General features: G+C 37.8%; 1 protein-coding gene across 1 annotated transcript in view; it reads right to left on the reverse strand.

Moving 5' to 3' along the window:
- The window catches only part of LOC114665742 (regulator of microtubule dynamics protein 2), a 212195-nt gene extending 191809 nt beyond the window's left edge, over positions 1-20386 (reverse strand). The window contains exon 1 of the mRNA XM_051919315.1: positions 20243-20386. The gene's annotated coding sequence lies outside the window, so the exon portion shown is untranslated. The remainder of the gene's footprint in view (positions 1-20242) is intronic.
- Between the last annotated feature and the right edge of the window lie 697 nt (positions 20387-21083).

The raw sequence follows: 21083 nt of genomic DNA on the forward strand, positions 1-21083 counted from the left end.
CTGTGCGAACGCAAATTTCCACGTTCTTCTGCTACATTAATCCCGGTCAGCGTGAAAAGTAATGCACGTGCACGCGCCTGCTGTCCCGCCCCAACTCCTCCCAGAATTATGCCTCTTTGAATATGCAAATCAATATAAACAGCCCTTAAGCTCAGCGTTCTGTGAAAAGGCAATGGCAAAAGCATAGTGGGAAATAGAAGAATTTCAGCGAATACCAAGTGGAGGCAAGGAAAAACATAAACAGTTTAAACAGTGGTATAAACAACAAAAGGAAGTTTATCGAGTGACTTAGAGTGTCGAAGAAACTCGAAAGCTCAAGTTCACAAAGTCACACAGTGCCCAAAATAAAAAAGAAGTTGTCAGATATCAAAGTCGCCGTGAAAAGGCAAGTCGTAGCCCACCATCTGAGTTTCATATAGGGTACAGAGAAAACAAAAAAAATAGGTACACAGTGGGAAAAAAGCACGAAATGTCAACTTTAATCTCGAAATTTCCACTTTAATCACATACTTTATTTTGTCATTAAAGTAGACCATCATAAACTTCATCTTAAAATTGTTTAATTTACTAGTTACTCAAATTCCATCGTAAGTAAAATAGCATGTGAAATGCTTTGTTTTGTATTTGATCTTCTATGTGCTCTATGTGTGTGAATCACTACGTGCTTCCGGGCTTTCTCTTCCTCCGACAGGACACAGAATCTATTACATTCGTAATATTACAGCTCTCTGAATAATTGAAATACTGAGATGTATACTTGATATAATTTTCATGATGATAGGAGTTAAAGCATGTTATTAAACATGGGAACACGGCGGCGTAGTGATTGTTCCTGCCTCACGCAAGATGCTTGCTTTGCCGTGCGCAACCTTCGATGAAATAATTTATTGCAGCAGTACTGTCTCTTTCAAACGTACTAGCCCCCAATTCCTGTCCATACTTTTCTTTCTACAAATACCCACACAATCAGCTCTGTAATAGACATGAAGCCATCTGTAAGCTTAGAACGCCGATTCTTCAAAACTTTTAAGGAAAATTGAAATATTTTCGTAGTACATGTTTAATTATTCTATCCTTCCAGTGTCACGCCAGTCCCAGCAAGCATACAGCGCGAGGCAGGAACAATCCGTGAACGGAGTGCCAGCTCCTCACTAGAGCAGCGACACCGTGTTTAATTATTAACAATATAAATTATTTAAATGAAGTTAAAGTTTTATCTGTTGTGACAGATAGGGGGCGCTATCGCTCCCTTGAACCCTCAGACTATATGCTAGACACCAGATAAAAGTCCAAATATGATATTTATTTGAATAATAACGTGCACAAAGCAACCTCCTCTCCACAATGCTCATATAAATAAACAATACTACCAACAATAATCAATCCTCCACTCTTCCAGACGCGTTGCCACCCTTCCACCCAGCTCAGCTCCACTCTGGGATCTCCCACAGTCCTTTATATATTCCCGGAAGTGCTCTTGAACCCCTGTCCATGTGACTTCTTAGCACTTCCGGGTCAGATCCAAAAGTCTTCTTTTCATCCCGGAAGTACGTCAGTCTTTTTGTTCATGTGATTATGACGCATTTCCGGGTTGTTTGAGAAAGTCTCACTGCTTCTCCCTGCAGCGCCTTCTAGGGGCCCCTGTGGTATCCAGCAGGGTTGTGGATGAAAACTCCAATGTCCATAATTCCCTGCTGGCATTCAGGGCACCTCCATACTGCAGGGAGGGCTCCATCTGGCGGCCTGGGGGTATTGGCCGGGATGAAACTCCCACGCTTTATAAAGTGGCTCAGGTTGCGCAATATTATAACATGTAGTGCAAGTTTACAGTGAGGTGATTGCACTTACTGTTTAAGTACAATCAGTTCTACAAGGAGCACTTGATGGACTGATTGAGTACGTTTATAGTTCTTGGGATGAAACTGTTTCTGAACCGCAAGGTCCATACAGGAAACGTTTTGAAGCATTTGCCATGTGAGAGCAGTTCAAATAGGCAGCATGGCTGAGGCAGCGTGTGCTTGATGCTGTATACTGATAATTCTCTTTCTGATCAGCTGCTCTGAGTGGTGCAGTGAGAGTAATATCAAAAAAGATGATCCACTGAGGTAACCCCTAATAGAAGCAGCTGAAAGAAGAAAAAAAAGGTGCAGTGAGAGTAACAACGCTAAAGCAGCTATGGTATTTGGCATAGTTTGGCCATTCCGTGGACCATTATATTGTTACAGGTTAATTACAATCAGATGCATTAAACTAATAAACAATATATGGTTAAGTATACAGGGATATGGATCTAAAAAAGAAAGGGTAAACACTGGAACAGTAGCACCACTTTGGCGCTGGGTGGTGCCAGTCTGCAAAAACGAACGCAGAACTTGTGCACGTCAGGGTATGAGCTACCATGGAAATGTGCATGGCTTTACACCAAGTTTAGATTTTATACATCGTGATTTGAACGTGGAAACAGTGCGTATGCACTGTTTATACATGAGGCCCCAGAGCCGAGAAAAATTTACTACGGTCTCTTCAGTCTAAAGCAGGGGTCTCCAACCTTTTTTTCCTTGAGAGCTACTTTTACAAAATGAAAATGGCAGAGAGCTACTCATGTTTTCTAACGTTTATTCTCATAGCTTATTTCAACCCAAACAAACTGAATAAGCTTGTTTTGCCTGAATATTTACAAAATGTTGGTGTCCACAACTCACATTTTGCATTAAAACATCACACAAAATATTTAGTTCACCTGCAAGTGCATTTTGTATGTCTATATGCATTTTCTAGTGTATCTCACACTATTGAATTCAAACATGAATACTGTCAAAACAAAACAAATGCAATTACAAACACACAGATTTTCCTTATTCATTTGTCATTTTGTTCCATGTCACTGTTTCACTTCACAAGAGTATTCACACTTCCAGTTGCTTGTGTGATGTGTTTTTTAGTTAGTGAGATGACTGGCACTGCATGGTGTCAACAAGAGAAGTGTATGGTGGAGTGGAGCCACTTAGGTTCACTCTTATTGAGTCATTTAAATGTTCATCTGTCAGTCTTGTTCTGAACTTTGATTTCATGAAATTCCTATCAGAAAAGGCAGACTCTCAGAGGTATGGAGACCCAATCAAAGCAGACATTTTCAGAGCTGCTTGGTGAAGATTCTTATAGTTATCTGGCTCTACTAAGCTCCAGAAATGCTGAAAATGCTGTTGAGACTTTAACTGCACATTATTCTGAAGGTTTACTAATATATAATTTATAAAATCCAATGTCTGTCTGTCCGTATGTCTGTCCGCTTTTCACGAGAGAACATACCGGTTGATTTTCCGACTTCTCTCATTTCGCTATGTATCATAGTTCACTTGTGATGTCGATTTATTTGTGCGAATCCGAGATCCATGCAACGAGCCGAGGGGAGAGGCCTTCCTCACTCATTCGGCTGCTTTGGGGCGTGGTCCTTAACTCCACTTAGCTAGCGAACGAGAGAACAATTGAATTCAACTTTGATATTTAAAATAAAGTGTTACTTAGGTCTTGATGAGTTTGAGTCTGGATATTCTAAGTGTATGCCACATTGAAAAGATAGATTGCAATTCAGATTGTGGATCGTGATGTTGTGTTAAATGGATCGTGATATTAATTTTTGTAAAGATTGCCCACCCCTAATTTGACTAATCAAGTTTTCAAATTTATGTAGGCTTCATTAACCCTTTGGCTAGTCTAAGAAATGTACAGAGACTTTGTAGAATCCACTGCCAAAGATAATATTATGCCTAATTAATACACTTAGATGTCCTAACAGAGAATGTGGTAATATTGATTCTATACTTAACTGTTTTTCAATTTTAAGATGTTTTTTCGAACAATTACAGGTATACAATGAAAATGTAAAATGACAAAAGTTATATTTCAGTGTCTGGCCAGACTACAGGCCTAAAATCTGCAAATTTGCTCTTGATCTTTTAGATTATGAATTTTCTTTTGTGTGAGTGAGACGAAGTGGTAGAGTCATTTTATGTCTAGGGTGAACGTATTTCGTCTGGAGAAAGAAAATGTTTTAACTTGAAAAACTAAATTTGCTCTTAGAGATTGTATGTTCTGTGTGCATTAGCATTGTCTTTAAGTACTGTATATTAAACTTCCTTTGACCAATGTAAGCGCATCTCAAGATTCAGGTTCCAAGGAAAATTATAAGTTCACGTTTTGTGAGGAATCATGAAACTGCAGGGATCCTCGATTACTGTCAGCTCTCCTTTTTTGTCTTACTGAAAATTATTTTTGAAACTGTTCCTACATGTTGCATTAGAAGAGGATAATTTACTAATCTGTAACAGTTTTTGAAAAGTGGAAGAAGTATACATGATCAAGTTACATTCACAGAGTAGTTTATAAATTTTCTGTTATCTACTTGGCAACGACTCTGAGCTGGAAAAGTACATAATTCAAAATGTAGCATCAACAAAACCAGCAGAAAAGTCAAATGTGAGATTAACCAAGAAAAATGGTAGAGAGACATGCAAAATGATCATATAATCTTGGTTAGCACTCACTGCAAATGAAAGGCAGAATATACTGTATAAATATATTGTCAGCGAAAAACAAACATGTCAGGTTTTCACCACCCTGGCAACATTTTCATGTGAAACGTTGACTTTATAATAACTGTAATAGATCAGTAATGTTTGAAAAAAATGAAAAGAAAGCCAGGAGCAAATATTTCAGACATAATTGGTCAAAGAGGGGAATTTTAATTGTCGACACTCTGTGTAGATTTTACTTTTTGTAGAAATCAAGTAAATGACTGTGAATACACTCTTCTCATAATTAGCTTTCCTCATTCTCAGTTTCATTGTTCAAAATGTTTTACTTTAATAAGATATATTATAACAGACGTGTATTGCATTCTTATGTTTAACAATCATATTTATTGTTTTGAGACATCTGCTTAACAGTATTTAAAAAGAGTCTAGTAACATTAGGCCATGAGCAAGCATGTCTGATACAAAGTACTCTCCTTCCAAGTGTCACAGATACTTGTTGTGCATATTTTCTTTTTATAAGAAGCATAATGTAGCGTGCTTAAAACTACTTAATCAAATTTAAGAGCCTATTCTGGGATTACCCTGTGGTGGGCTGGTGCCCTGCCCGGGGTTTGTTTCCTGCCTTGCACCCTGCGTTGGCTGGGATTACCTCCAGCAGACCCCCGTGACCCTGTAGTTAGGATATAGCGGGTTGGATAATGGATGGCTGGATGGATATTCTGGGATTATTGAGTCCAAGGTAGGAAGCAACCTTAGACAGACTGCCAGTCATTTAGCCACATTAGCACACACTCAGAGATCATTTAGAATTAATAATTAACCTCACTTGCACATCTTAGTGGATGTAGACGTTGTAAATGCCAAGGAGGACAGATGGGGATTCCAGCTGGACAAAAGAACTACTTCTTCTCCAGCCGGAGTAATATAAGGGGTGGACCAGCGGAAGCCGAAAGCCAGGGGCAATCCCATCCCCTATACAATAGGTGACAGTGGTCCTCTCAAGGCGTCATCCCAGTATGAACATCCACAGGGGTACATGGTAGTTGGAGTCTGGAAGTGCAGTCCTGTCACGGTCCCTGGGTTCCGTTAGTGGGCGATGTCAGGGGAGGACCTTCTTGATTTCCACATGACTCAGAAGTGCTTCCAATAAAACACACTATAGCACCAAAAGTATTCCCAGGTCCATTTTAAAAGGAGCCCGCTGCCTCCAGACTCTGACTCATCCACGTGACATTCAATAAGAGAAGCAGAAGGACAGAACAAAGATTGAGTTGCTTTGTAATTGAGATTTGGTTATATGTGCACATTTGGTGATTCATTTTGTGAACTAAAATCCTTTATTGGATAATATCGTGCCTGAGGTTTGGAGCTTTGTGATACCACCTTGTGGTCACAAAGTAAAACTGGAGTACCAACAGAAAAAAAACCAGATCCTGGAAAAACGTGCCAACTCCAAAAAAACAGTGATCATGACCACACTTCAAATCTAAGATACTGGATCCATGCCCCTACATCTGTCTAAACTTCCAAACAGAGTAAGTCCATCCATCCATCCATTTTCCAACCCGCTGAATCCGAACACAGGGTCACGGGGGTCTGCTGGAGCCAATCCCAGCCAACACAGGGCACAAGGCAGGAAACAATCCTGGGCAGGGTGCCAACCCACCGCAGACAGAGTAAGTGTTCTGTCTAAATATTAGAGTCTAAATTTAACTGCTGCCTACTTTTGGCTCGAATCTGTTTCTGAATGGTTTTGTTGACGGTTATTACTGGGAACCAGGTTTGAGTAGGGAGTCATTCATTTTCACAATAAAGGTTATGTTTAATTATCTCTGGATCTTTTGATCCAACATTAATACCTTTTGCAAGATGTTTCTCAACAGTGTCTCACAGGTTGAATCAAATGATAATAATGTCTTCTGATGTCTTTTAAGAAGGGTTCACAGCCAATTTTGAATTCTGATATTATATATCCAGACACCAGTAAATACTTAGAAAGAAATTAGGAAATATACAGCTACCTGATATCAAATATTTACAGTAATCCTAACTAATTTAGTCATGACTTACTGATCAAGCTGGTTATAGTAAACTCTCTGATAGGTGCACCACCATTTCTCCTTGACATCATACCCATGCATTCCAGTGTTTAAATATTCTGACCAATGCATGTAAAATTTTATCTACATTACAGTATTATCTCAAACAGCTGTAGCTTTTCAAATTTTAATGTAATTTGGAAAACCCCAGGTTATGAACTGGAGTGTTTGTATAATAAGGGGAAACTTCAGTAAGAATACAACTTTTTAAAACAAACATGAGATCAAGATTCAAATGTTGCCAAAGTAGTATTATCTAATATTCTGCAAGTTTCTTGTCCAAGAGTTCCTTTTAAAGTGAAAGAACACCCGTTGTCATTATCATATCTGTCTGTATGTCTGCCAACTTCTTGTGTTTAAGCCAATTTTTCACCCATCTGCACACTATACCAAGAATTTCCACCTCTTTTAAACTGATCACTAATCGGCCTCTTATCTAGTAATTTGTCCTAAGTATTATGAAAATTGGGATACATGATATCATACAGTATGTAACCATCTGATCAAATTTGTTTGTTACTTCTTCATAAAATTATAACAGACTTGTGAAACATATCCTCCTGCATCAAAACCCATGATGCCTGTTTCCTAAGGCACCTCTACATTCTGCCCCTTTTCATTAATAATTGCTTCCATTAAGTAATGGAATTCACAACATTATTCTGGCTATTTTACTTTCTTTACTGATTCACCAGAATTTCTGCTTTTTGTTATACTAGTAAAATACCTGTGAAAAAATGATCAAAATAAAATGCTCGCTCCTTCCATTTTTAATTAATGAGCTGCCTTCTCTTAGCAACAATTTGTGTCAGCGCTACAAAATCTTCTTTAGGAGTCTGCCTGGCATGTCCTGAATAGCAGAGCTGACTCTCCTGAGAAGTTTATTGCGCACATACTGCAGTGACTTCTTTGGCCATGCAAATAACCCGATGTGACTGGCAAAGCAGCAATGTCCTCCGCCTTTTCCAGTGTTTCATGTGTTTTTCTTAGCTAGTTGCATTGTTCACATTATCTGAGCTTTGCACCTCCAAGATGGCAGGATGAGAACATCCTTCCGCATTCATTTTTAGTGATGTGTATAGAAAAAATACATTTATAAGGGAGGGACAGAAATTACATTTTTTAAAATTCTCATTTAGTATCTAATTTGGATTTTCTGCAGTTGCTGGAAGGTGACAACCTCATTAGAATATTATTTGAGAACATTTGTTGTTCCCTTCTGTATACAGTATTTAATTGTTTCCTTAACGTACTACACTCCTTTTGTGTCTGTTGTAAAATGCTAAAATATATTACCACATTTTTCCAGAAGAAAAGCAACTTTAGATAGATAGATAGATAGATAGATAGATAGATAGATAGATAGATAGATAGATAGATAGATAGATAGATAGATAGATAGATAGATGGGAAAATTTAGTTTGTAAAGAAACTCAGAAATATTTAACGATTATAACAAACAATAACAGCAACCCTTCTCAAAAACACAAAGGGAATTACCAAAAAGAATAAAAAGCCTGTGACTTGGCTAATGATAAGAGAGCACTGACAGATTATGAAGGCATATTTCCATACTGTAGGTAGAAAGGGACCTGAGTAGCATTTCTTTAAATACTGAATCCTACAATATATACTAAGTTGGCTCAAGATACTACATTGCAGATCATTTCAGCAGAGTAAGTAGGTGGTCATCCTTTCTGCCTTGAAATACAGGTTTTACTGTTGATATCACCTGTGTTGCAATAAAGTGGAAACATGCAAAGTTTCATTCACCTTTCCAAAAGCAGTACAAACAAGATGCCGTGGTTATTTTTTGCTGTGCTCTGTCCTTAATATACACTAGCTAAAGTACATATATATTAGTATAATGAGTTATGTAAGAAGGCAAATATAGTTTTTACTGTACATATGTTTTAATGTTGACATTTTTGTCACTGCTGGCTGAAGTGCAAGTGTCCTGTCCATCATCTACATTACCTCTCTATCAATTTCTGTGCTTTCATGAGTTGACAATACCTACTTTTTGTGTATAATTAGATTCCATAATTGTGGTAACTTCTTGCTGGTTTGGAACCATAAACTTTACTTCTTTGCATCTCCTGGTTTACTGTGGTTTCATGAAGAGATGTTTAATCCCACATTAATAAACTGGATGGCTAGTTGAATAATTGAATCAGTGAGTGTGTTTACATCCACATAGAAAACCAGGATAAGGTGAGTATAACTCAGTTAAAACAGAATCCTGGTTTCTTAAAATCACCATTTACATGCACAAGTGCACTCCTGGAGTCCTCCTTTGGGAAAATGCCCCCACATCATTAAACTGTACAAAAAAAGAGTTAAACGTCATCATTGGCTGTCGTGAATCAGAAAACAAGCATGAAGGCTGTGATAATTTTCTTGTGTTTTATAAATATGTTTAGTCCTTCATATGCTTTTAAATAAATAATACCCATCTCGTTTTTACATCCTTGACCTGAGCCACTGATGATTCTCAGTATGAACACTGGCCACTGCGTTACCTGATCACACTGTTTCAGCCTGTCTGTAGCAAGTAGCTGGATTAAAAACTAAACTGACACTTTTTTTATAGGTTTCTGTTACTGGATTACATGCAGCACCCAGTTAAGGGCTTGCACAGCCAAATAACCGGGTTACTCACAGAGAAATCTGCGTGGATCAACTTGGTTTTCTCAGAGACCAACATCCCAATTTTTATACCCAGAATAAAGATTTACATAGCATTTTAGAAACCAGGTTTCTGTGAAAAGCAGGTTATTAAAACTACCAATTTTTGTGTTGCTCCCTCTATGGAACGCCTATTAATGATTAAACTTCTGAAACTCCATAAATTCTGTATGGTAAATTGGATTAACTGTAATATACATGGAAAATTTCATGAGCATCCACTCTGCTGCTATGGAATAATACGTGGTGCCCCAAAATTTCTTTTGTGAGCTCTATCCTTCCCCCAGTCGATGACAATATATCTTGTTGCTTTATTTATGCAAAATTTTACACTGCTAAGTAGACACAGCCATTCATTTTTGGAGCACATTTTTCAATTGCAGGTGTTGCCTTGTAGCAATGGGCACAGTGCAGGAACTAGCCCTGGGTGGCATGTAAAGGGACACACACACACATTTACTGTTCTCACTCATAATGAGCAAATTTAAAGGTGCCAATTAGCATCACATTCTAAGGCTGAGATCATAAGACTTGCCTGCAAGAGGGCACTTTTCTTTAACTGGGACTCTTTATTGATGGTTAAAAAACTTCTACTTACGAGGGGGGACCCAAAAATAACCGGAATTTTGTTGTTGTTAGGTTGGTACTTGTAATACGTGGTTGGGCTGCTAGGGAGATCTAGTTACACTCCTTACAAGTCAGTCTGCCAAGTGCCATCAGTCTGGAAGGTTGTGCTTGTGTTCACTGAATTTTTTTGTAAAAGTAGTTTTGTGCAAGCATCGTTTTTTTACGATGGTCGATTATCATGAGCAACGCGCGGCAGAGAAATTTTGTTTTCTTCTTGAAAAAAGTGTTGCAGAAACTATTGTTATTGAAACGGTATGACAACCCTGAACCACCCACCCTACTCACCGGATTTAGCTCCGTGTGATTTCTTTTTGTTCTCTCGGATGAAAAAAGACTTGAAAGGAAGGCGTTTGCTGATGTCAAAGAGGTAAAACAAGAAACGACCAGAGCATTAATGGGCATTACTTCAGACGAATATAAAAAATGTTTTGAACAATGGAACAAACGGTTAGATAAGTGTATTTCCGCCAATGGAGAGTACTTTGAAGGAGACTAAGTGTAGTTTGTACAGAAAATTAAATTAAATACGTTTTAAAAATATTTCCGGTTATTTTTGGGTCCTCCCTCGTACATCATGGTATGCCTAGCCACTTATTTAAAATTTTTAAATATATTTAAATAATGCAGTCTTGAAAACTTGCATGTTCTCTTTGACAATTCATTATATATTTTTTTTCAATTCTGTATTTGCATTTTAATTTAATTGCAAAATTTGAGATTATCAATTGAAAACCAACTACTGTATAAACTCACATATGTCGGGTCTTGAAACCTGAAAAATCGATCATAAAATCAGACCCCGACTTGTACGCCTGTTCAAAAATGCAACACTTACATTTTTTTTTTTACATCTTCTTGCCTCCTCCAATCTCACGTCAGTTTCTCAGACACATCATATTTTGTTGCAGCAGCGCAGTTACCAATTTCTTTCGCTACTTCAACAACTTTTAATTTGAAACCAGCTTCATATTTTCTTCTGATCGAACGCTCCATCGTAGATAAGGGATGCTCTTACAATAAAGGTGTATGAGGGTGTGAGATATAAAAAAACACAGAACAGTGCACACGTTTGGGTATTACCGCGTGGTCACGTAGGCACAATAGAGAGAGAGAGAGGGAGGTTAGGAGTACACGCTGATAGAGCACATTTCCGCACCCACATTAAAAAAAGGCAGTCTGCTCCGTGGTTACTCTCTCAGGTGGGCGTTAGCATATCATAATCCCTTGTACCAATAGTGTGAGTTTTCCGCAATCGACTTATACGACCAACATTATAAAATACCAGAAATTATACTTTAAAATCAAGTCCTGACTTATCCACGGGAGAACTTATCCACGCGTATATACGGTAACTGTAATCCTTATGAGAAAGGGTTGCTCTCCATGTTTCAAGTGTGGCAACTGTCCTACTCAGTTTAACCATTTACAAAAGGTAAATTTCTCAGATACACTTAAACACAGATTGGACATTAGAACTCAGCAGCTGTTTTTGTCTATGCCAATTGTTTTGTGTAAAGTTACATGCAGCCAGAAGCGGGATACGACTGCAAAATAATAACAATGTGACTGATTCTTTAGCACATTCTGCACACTGCCATTTTAAGGAGATGTCATACTCAGTTAATGGCCTGAAGCACAGTCTGTTAGAGGTGGTAGTGAGTTCATTCCTTAGGGGATGGCTGCTATAGTGATCTAGGACTTTAATGAGGTGGGTTTTGGATGTTCAGATGTTCTCAGTTCAGACTAAATAAATGGGACATCGAGAATGCTACTTAATTAGAATAAGAATCAGAATCACTTTTATTTGCCAGTGCTTAATGTACAGGAATTTAACTTGGTAGCTTTGGAGCTGCTTATGTAGTATATAACACATAACATCACATTCAAATAACTTAAATAATATAAGATAAACAACAGACATTGTAAACATTTTGCAGAATAGTGCAGTAATAAAGGAGACGATCAAATGAAAGCGTGTGTTTGTATAGTGTGTATGCACATGCACGCACAACTAGGTACTATACATATACTGTGCATACACACTGTCACATATCAGAGTATCTCCTTCCGTACTCACCTAAGGTATGTGGTACCCCCACAGGACAAGACGGGGGTGCTATCGCTAACACTGTTGTCTCCTTTTTCCCTCATAGCCTCGAGAAATCACCCTTTGAGGGCAATGGAGCCAAAGAAGCCATGCCCCATCTGGTCAGGACGGTATAAAGGAGTGTCATTTCCTAAGAAATGGCGTCTCGGTTCAGACCTGATGAGCCATGAGGAAGGTCACACAGACACCTCAAAGCTTTTCACACAATGACAACTTACCAATCCTTATTGTGCCATCTACAGTAGTGCTCCTTTCTGTTGAAGAGTTATTTTTCTTTCTGTGGCAACATATTAAATGGAGTTTTGCCTGGTTGGCACCACAATTTTTGTCTCTCCTAGAGTCATCCTTCGCTCTGCTACGACACTCATACACTCACACTTTCACAGAGCATATAAAAGAATGCATTAATGAGTGTTGTAAGACAGGCTAAATGTCTGTGAGGGCTGTGGCTCTGGGAAAGAAACTGCTGGGTGAGATGAGTCAGTGGTGGTCTTATGGAACTAACCAGTAGTTCAAGTTTGCTTTTGGCTCACTGGTTAACTCCATTTGTTGCATACCCTTTATGTAGTTGTCTTTGTGTTTACTTTTCCACATGACCCATCATTTTCTTTCCATATCAAATCATGATACGCACTTCACTACTGTGCCCCCCCCAAAGTTTGGCTACTGAAATGAAATTGAAGATTATTTCTTATCACCCACCCTGTACCAATGATGCAGGTATAAGTCAAAACTTGTCCATGAAACAATCTGCCAACTTTAAATTTTTCCAAAATGAGTACACTTTTGCCGATTGTTGCCTCTTACTCATCAAACATACGGTAGCCTAATCCTCTGCAACTTTAGCTTATATTCTTTAAATGCTTGTAGGCATACATTCTCAGTTTAGAAAAAAACAAAAAACTTTTCTTTTAGAGAAAAATGAAACACTTTTGTACCCTCCGTTCTTGTAAAAATGAAAAGCTAGCTGCCCACCCGGCCATTTCTTGGTATTTCTAACTCAAAACAAATCTGTTCAGGAAAAGTGTTAGGGACTCCTCACTTCACTAAAGTAAGTTATTAGGTAATATTAGGTAAATGAATGGATGGAAATAACTGGTCATTGTTGATTATCCCAACAATAGTAATAATGTACATATTAATTGTATTACAACAGTAATATAAAAGTATTTTCTATATCTACTAGAAGGAGAGGGGTTATATTTGAAAAATCTAACCATTCATGTATATGCATTCACTAAATCAAAATACCAGTTAGCACATGTGAATACAAATAACTGCAAAGTAAATGGAAAGTTAGCACCTGCTTGTTAACAAAATAGTCTGCTTTGTGTATTCTTTACAAAACTAAATAGCATACAGCATATTCTACACTCTTTTCATATCTTCAAACAAGCCCACAGGATTTTTTAAGTGCTGTGAAAACTGGCAAATGTCTTTTTAATTTTACTCCCCCACAATATTTGAACAGTGCGGGGACAGCCATACACAAGTTTCGGAAAACTTAGATAAATTGCCAGGAAGGATAAATTGCCACATTTAAAACCAAGTCACATTTTATTTGACCAAAAGAAAAAAAAATACAAAAATACTTTTTTCAGGTTATGCCCTTCTCTGTTTATACTCAGTTTATTAAGTGAGGCCATATTTCACTCAACATTTTCTTCAGTCTAAACAATTTTTATAATGCATTATTCCTAGTGTATGACTGGTTCTCAGTGATGATCTGGACAGATATTACAGTAAAATACAATAAAAAAAAAAGAAATATAGCTTTTACAGAGCTTTCAGAAAGCTTTGAGACCCCCCTTTACTTTTTTCATATCTTATTATGTTTCAGCCTTATGCTAAATTGTTTACAATTCATTTTCATTTTTTCCCCTGTGGGAGATGGCTGGCTGTGCATCCCGGCCAGCACCCCCAGGCCGTTAGATGGAGCCCTCCCTGTAGCATGGGAGTGCCCTAAAGACCAGCAGGGAATCATGGACAATGGAGTTTTTATTCCTAACCCTGCTGGACACTGTGGGGCCCACCAGGGTACGCTGCAGGGAGGCCCAAGAACTTATATGTGCCCTATAACCCGGAAGTGCGTCACGAACATATGACCGGAGGGAACGACGTGCTTCCGGGTTGAAGAGAAGGACTTTTTATCTGACCCGGAAGTGATAAGAAATCACATGGACTGTAGAATGGGAAACACTTCCGGGTCAGGGAATATAAAAGGACTGTGGGAAAGCCCAGACGCTGAGCTGAGCTGGGAGGAAGGGTGGCAATGCGTCTGGGAGAGGAGGATTGGTGATTGATTATTGATTATTGGAGTGATTATAGTATTGCATGTGTAGTGTGGAGTGGAGGGTGCTTAGTGCACATTATTATAAAATAAATAATAATTGGAGTTTTACCTGGTGTTTGGAGTGGTATCTGAGGGTTAAAGGGAGCTCTAGTGACACCTACTGCTACACCCCACATCAAGCAACACTCAATACTTCAGAAAGACAAAGCAAAAACAGGATTTTAGGAATTGTTTCAAATGTATTAAAATTTAAAAAATTAAATTTCACATTGAAACAAGTATTCAGACTTTTTCTATTACACGATTCTACTGATCATTGTGGTGAAGTTTGAGTCTACCTGTGGTCAGTTCTGGATTGGACACGATTAGAAAAGACACATCTGTCTATAGAAGGTCCCACAGCTTGACATTGTGTATCACAGCAAAAAACAAGCCATGACATTGAAAGAATTTCCTGTAGAGCTTTAAGTGACAGGACTGTGTCAAGGAACCGTTCTGGGGAAGAGAGGTGACCAAGAACCCAGTTGTCACTCTGGATAAGAGTTAGAGAACCTGTGTGGAGATGGGAGAAGGACAACCAGCACTGCAACACTCCACTACGATACATGAAAGTTCACTTGGAGTTTGCAAAAAGACACCTAAATGGGCTCTCAGACTATGAGAAGCAAGATTCTCTGGTCTGATGTAACCAGGATTGAACTGTTTGACCTCAATTCTAAGCATTCCAACAGTGAAGCATCTTGGTGGTGGTGTCATGCTGTGGGGTTGTTTTCCAACGGCAGGGACTGGAAGACTTGTTAGAATTGAGGGAAAAATGAATGGAGTAAAGTACTGAGATATCCTTAATGAAGACTTGCTCCAGGGCACTCTGGACCTCAGACTAGGCCAAAGGTTTACCTTCCAAAAAGACAATAACCCTAAGCACAAAGCAAAGACATTACAGGAGTGGCTTAGGGTCATCTCGTTAAATGTTCTTGAGTGGCCTGGCCAGAGCACAGACTTGAACCCAACTGAACATTTCTGGAGAGATACGAGAATAGCTGCCCACCAATGGTCTCCATCCAATCTGACAGAGCATGAGAGGATCTGCAGAGAAGAATGACTGAAAAAACCCAAGTTATGGTTTGTGAAGCCTGTTGTGTCATACTCAAGAAGACTCCAGGCTGTTATCACTGCCAAAGGAGCTTCAACAAAATACTGAGTAAAGGGTCTGCATACTTGCATCAGTGTGATATTTCAATTTTGTATTTTTAATAAATTTGCACAAAAGTATATGTAACCTCTGAAGCATAAGGCGAGATCAAGCACGGGTAAAACCCATGTCGAAAGAAATCTCTCAATCCAAAAGTTCATTTTAAAATTATTTAGTGAAAGTTAAAAGCAAATAATCCAAACAAGAATAAAGAAAAAAGTAGTTACACACGTAGAATAAAAGGCAAAAAAAGGAAAAATGTATCTTCTCTAAACTTAGTTTTTCTTGAAAAACTTTAGTTACTTCTGTACTAAAAAGTTCTTTATTTCTTCTTTCTATACTTAAAGATTCTTAACTTCTTCTATACTTAAAGGTTCTTAATTTCTTCTTCTGTACGCCTTAAGCGTATGGTACAGTATTTAAATAAGCACTGTTTTCTTAGAGTTATTTCACACACTCAAAAGGCCCGTAGGCCCGCAGGCACAGTTTAAAACCTTATGCCTTCTACACCTTGCACATGGCAAGGCTGGTCACTAACTGAAGAATAATGTTTTCTCAAAGCTGTTAGAAATGGCAAGAATATACCAATTCAATTCTACTTATGGGGGTTATAGGAACCTCCCATAGATTATGCATTGTCATCTAGTAAAATATTTATGAACCTTAAATAACTATGAAAATGGCTCTTACAGTATACAATCTTGTTTTCACTTTGTTATTTTGGGGTATTAAATGTTGCTTGATGAGGGCAAAAGGCTGTAACATAACAAAAGGTGAAAAACCTGATAGGATCTGAACACTTTCTGAAGGTATTGTATATCTAATGCAAGTGCCATAGTGCCATATACAGTATCTGTTAACCTGCTGTCACAATTGTCATTCTTTATCTATTATTGACCTTTTCCTCTATCTTGAATTTTAGGTCACAGTTTCATTTTACTTGATAGTCTTTACCTTTGCTCTTCCGACTTTAAAATAAAAGCATATTGAAGTGTCATGCCCAGGCACTAAATCTGAAAGAAAGCTTTCTTACAAGTGAATGATTAACATTCACTTGAAAGAGAGCCCTTTGAGAAACTAAGAAAAAGCAGGCTAGAGAAAGGTGTTTTATCCCAGTAGCTATGGTGGGAAAAGGGGTGCTGACTGAAAGAGCACACAAGAACAGCCACAGTTAGGTTTGAAGGGAGACCAGAAGATGGAAGCAATGCAATGTCTAAAGTTTTGCCAAAGTCAAAACCAGAGAAACAAGGCAACCAGGAAGACAGAGCCAAAACATTAATTAGAAGCTGTAGTGAAAAAGATATTCACAAAAGATTGAAAGATAAGACTTGGAGGAATCTCAAGGTTTAAGAACAAACTTTGATGACAGCGGTTCCATGTCATCACGATATATAAGTGTTTGACAATGAGATCATAATGCACGTTGAAATCACATGACTGCTCCGTCACGATATAGCTGAGCAGTAGTCGATCCAGGAATGCATAAAATGGCAGCAAAGCTGTGAAATAGATAGAATATAAACTTGTGGCACAAATGCCTTGTAATTTTAAAAATATTAATTTTAAATCAAAATGAAACAATGAAAAAATGAAAAACATATGTGAAACTCCTGCTAAACAGTTCAATAGTGGAAAAATTATAACAGTTATCTCCGGATGACCTGCTTTATACAGGAATTGTAGGTAAGCAAAGTCACCATGGTATGAGATGTAAATTTTCACTTCTGGTTAGGGGAAACATATAAAAACTAAGAAAGCAAAAGAAGAATTGAGAACGAGTGAAATAGGGACAATGAGAATGTTGTTTGTTGTTGGAGGTAAGCAGGCTCTCATGACTTGACAGTAGGGCAGACAGTCATGTATTGTTTTTGGCTGCATGCTTTTCCCTTCTTGATTTTTCCATTTGAAATGAATTCATTAATTTTATATATTTTGCAGTCTGTTGGATACTTTGTTTTGGAATTTGGTTAGGAAGTAAGGATAGTCCACTAGGGATGTTCTCTACTCTTCTTCAACACTGTGAACGAATGGTCCTTTGGTGGATTTGATTTCCTCAGGTTTCTTTTGTTCTTTTGTGTGATTCTAGGGTTGGTCTTTACCTTCAACCAATAAATATTAAAATTAGCCTCTCACCTCAAAACACTCAACTTGAATGAAAAAACACAGAAAATGACCAATTGGAAGAATAAAAAACCCCCCATGATTTGTCATTCATAAAATGTGGGAAAAATTCCCTGAACCTAGAAGAAAAAAAATCTATCATTATTACAATTCTAAAGTAATATTGGTTGAATGTAAATTAACATCCTGGAAAGACAAAACTGATGTAGTTTCAAGAACATCAGATACCCAATGAAATCAGATCAGTGAGGGTCTCTACCTCCTGAAGACAAACGTCAATCAGTGGGACTGGTTAGGAATGTTACTGCTGGCCACTAGTAATAAGCAAATCTCACTGAATTTACTTCACCTTGAGTTCGGCGAAAATGCCAAAATGTTCAGGAATTCCTGTGAAATTAGTAAATGGGGAAGGGTAAACTAAACCATTCTTGAGTGATTTATAATGTGCAATGCTTTTTAAATGTTAATAAGGGCTAGGGAAGTGTCTACCAACTATGCTGAATCAATTTTTGTGGTCAACAATATGACCTGAGCAATGAGGCAATGGTGCCAACCAGTACATCACTATGCCTCCCTCAGATAAAATACTCCAAGTCCTTAATCTCTCTCTTCCTCTCCTGAGCTCCTATCACTTTGACATACTTATACCCACACAGCCTGTGATTAAAGGGATCTGCATTACAGTGTATATACTTGGGTGATGCAGACGCTTTCACTGCCCGAGCTGTGCTACATACTAATTGTATTTTTCCTAATATTCTAATTATGATTAATGGATGTACCCCTCAAATTAAAATAATGCAAGTTTTTTTAAACAAATGTGGGATATAAATCCAGTTAGAGTATCTATTGGATAGTGACATCATGCATACATATTGTAAACTATTCACTCATGCACAAAGCAGATTGGGCAGTGCCATACAATTTGAGGTACTTACAGTACACATGTGTGAAATGTCTGCCCATGTGTGATGCAAATCAGGCAGGTAGCACAGATCAGGTAGTGACATCCCAATCCAACATGGCTGCTGCAGCTCTGTGATGTGACACTGATCACACAAAGCATCATGAGGCACTGGGAGAAAAAAGTTACTCTAAGCTGACCACACAGCAAGTTTTCAAAGAAAAATCTGGTGAACAAGATCACAGACAAAACCATCTAGTTGGCCGCAAAAAAAACGCTGTGGCCAATTTCGCCGATCATCCCTGCTGGGCACCTCTGCCTATCACAAGAACTCCAGGTGCCATGTTCCCTTGTAGAAGAAGAATACAATGAACCAGCTTAGCTTCTACCTGACAGTGTTCATAATGCATCAGGTTTACTATACAGTTTCAGGAGTCTGGCATTACAGTAACTCCTGGAGCAGGTACACTAGGGTCTATGAGAGGCATCTATCTGACATGTTACCTCTATGCCTACCACCAGCCCATGTTCTTGTCTCTCACATGAGGCTCTTGCTAAGACAGTGATTTATTACAAATGCAAAAGTGCTCCAAAGCAATCAACGAATTGCATATTAAATCTATATTCATATTCATTAGGTTCAAATTGGTAATTGTGCTTACCATGAAGGGAATAATAAATACTGACTGATTATTTTCAGCAAAGAAGCTTGTAACTGGTAGATGAAAAAGCCCTGTATCTGCACCTTCTACCAGCATGCAAGCAGGGTAAGAACACTCTAAATCAGAGATACTGGTTATACTGGATAGACCATTTTATTAATGCAAATTATTTTATTCCTCAGAGATCAAGCTACACTTGCACTAAGCATTACAAGTCACTATGATAAAAATGAAAAAGTATTGTTTCAAAATGTTAGATCAAGGTCAAAGAGAACATTTATCATTTATCTTGGAAACGGCACCAAACATATGTTGTCATAAACAAGGGCAAAGTGTAAAGTGAAGTACAGCTAGTGAGCTGTTTAGTATGTATTCAACTACCAAAAACAATTTGTCAGTTTGTCGGTTTTAACAAAAAAAATATGAAATATGAAATTGAAAGATGGAGGACAGAAACATGCATGCTTGAAGTAATAGTGCTTAGAATGTTTGCACGCTCTGGACAGAATGTAACCATTTACTGCAAGTGTATTCAAACAATTAAAACATGCTATCTTTATTACTCCACCCGAAATGCCTCAAGCTGTCTGAAAGTACTAGCCTGGTAAAGTCATTTAAAGGCAGTTGTGTTTTGTTTTGAATTATTTGTAATAAAGGGAGAAATGTTTTTTTTTTAACACAGAAAAACAATACCACATTCTGGAGCTTAGTACAAAACAAAATCAGTTTTTATCCAAATTTAAACATGTGTGAGAAATACACTTTTGTTTGCACTCTTTTAAAATTGTATAGCTTTATATCCAAATGTGCCTACATAAAATGAAAATTATACTGAAAATTTAGAGTAGCGTTAAAACATTATATAATAGCAAAACAAAGCAATCACCAAATCAATAGAATAACCCACAAGTAAAGCATAGCTAAATAAAAATAAAACTTATACATATATTTGATATGAACAAAATAAGCTTCACTTATAGTGTGAGAGAATAAACTAAAACATAAACACCTTACCTGATCTTCAGATAGAAATATCTGGAACTTGTAATTTAATTTATTTGTTGTAATATTTAAGAGAACAGTCCGTTCTCTGCTTTTGCTAATAAGTTAACACACTAAAGTTTAGCCTTCAACTGTCAAGGTCCAGCCTCCCTGAAACGTTTCCTATTGGTTATAAGAGGAATGCTGTAACAGAGATCACTTAGGCTAATCAAGCAAATAGTATTTTGTACCTGCTTTTGCATATCTTTGCTTGCACAATGTATTTTTGAATGACATATAAGAAACAATAAGTGTCAACTGAAAAAATAGACATAAACATGGACAGGTTTGGAAAGATTACAGGATACAGAATCAGTAGGAATAAAGAAGAATCAAATATGGTGAATAAAACTTCTGCCTTTTGGCTCCAGATGCCTAATTTCAGATCCAACACTCAACATTGTCTGAATGTATTTTCACATTGGTAGGTTTCATGCCATGTTTAAGGAAGCAGGATGGAAGAACTTTTGCATTCTACAACCAAAGTTAAAGCAGCTTTGAACAGCTAGCAGAATTGTACCTCCCCATAAGTACGTACCATTTATGATTTATACCTAAAATAAGTATATGAATAAAATGTGTATTTTTCAATAATCTGAAGTGATGATTCTGGTGCTCTTACAGGGAAATCCTCTTGCTTTGCATCCAGTAAAGCCAGTGTAGACATGAGGATAGAACCCTGGGACTGCCAGACTGTTTTGGTGGCCCCAATTTTTCATAAGGTAGACGAGAGTGAGTTCCAGTTAGTGAAGGATGATACCCCTAAACCTCCCTGAGAAAACCTTTGCACTAAGAGCAATGTAGATTCCTACTT

This window comes from Erpetoichthys calabaricus, chromosome 15, assembly GCF_900747795.2.
Source record: "Erpetoichthys calabaricus chromosome 15, fErpCal1.3, whole genome shotgun sequence".
Taxonomy (NCBI): Eukaryota; Metazoa; Chordata; class Cladistia; order Polypteriformes; family Polypteridae; genus Erpetoichthys; species Erpetoichthys calabaricus.